The following is a 625-nucleotide window of genomic DNA, read 5'->3' as shown; positions in this document are numbered from 1 at the left end:
TCTATCTATCCAATCTTCTAAATCTAGTTTCAACGTTGTAAAAATGTACTTGAGCTACTTATCTGCGTTCCCGGCTTGAAGTTATCGCTGCAGCCCTTTAAATGTAGTTTCAACGTTGAAAATGTACTGAGCCTAATCTTCAGTCCCTTACAACAAATCATGCTTTTAGAGGATTCCGCGTTTTTGCGCCGATCGTGACCGGGACTAAAACTGCTGACCCTCCTTATCCTCGTTCACTGTAATTCTCCCCCCCCCCCCCCCCACCCCCCCCCCCCCCCCCCCCCCCCCCCCCCCCCCCCCCCCCCCCCCCCCCCCCCCCCCCCCCCCCCCCCCCCCCCCCCCCCCCCCCCCCCCCCCCCCCCCCCCCCCCCCCCCCCCCCCCCCCCCCCCCCCCCCCCCCCCCCCCCCCCCCCGCCCCCCCCCCCCCCCCCCCCCCCCCCCCCCCCCCCCCCCCCCCCCCCCCCCCCCCCCCCCCCCACCCCCCCCCCCCCCCCCCCCCCCCCCCCCCCCCCCCCCCCCCCCCCCCCCCCCCCCCCCCTCTCTCTCTCTCAGTCCTGTCTCTAGGGATTTCTCTCGCTCTCCCTCGCTCTCTCCCTCGCTCTGGCTCATCTGCCAGGTCGTACAG

The sequence above is a fragment of the Haplochromis burtoni genome, unplaced genomic scaffold (genome assembly GCF_018398535.1).
Source record: "Haplochromis burtoni strain Fernald_Lab_line unplaced genomic scaffold, NCSU_Asbu1 Contig_239, whole genome shotgun sequence".
Classification (NCBI taxonomy): Eukaryota; Metazoa; Chordata; class Actinopteri; order Cichliformes; family Cichlidae; genus Haplochromis; species Haplochromis burtoni.
The sequence above is the reverse complement of the archived record's forward strand: the minus strand, read 5'-3'. Positions refer to the sequence as shown.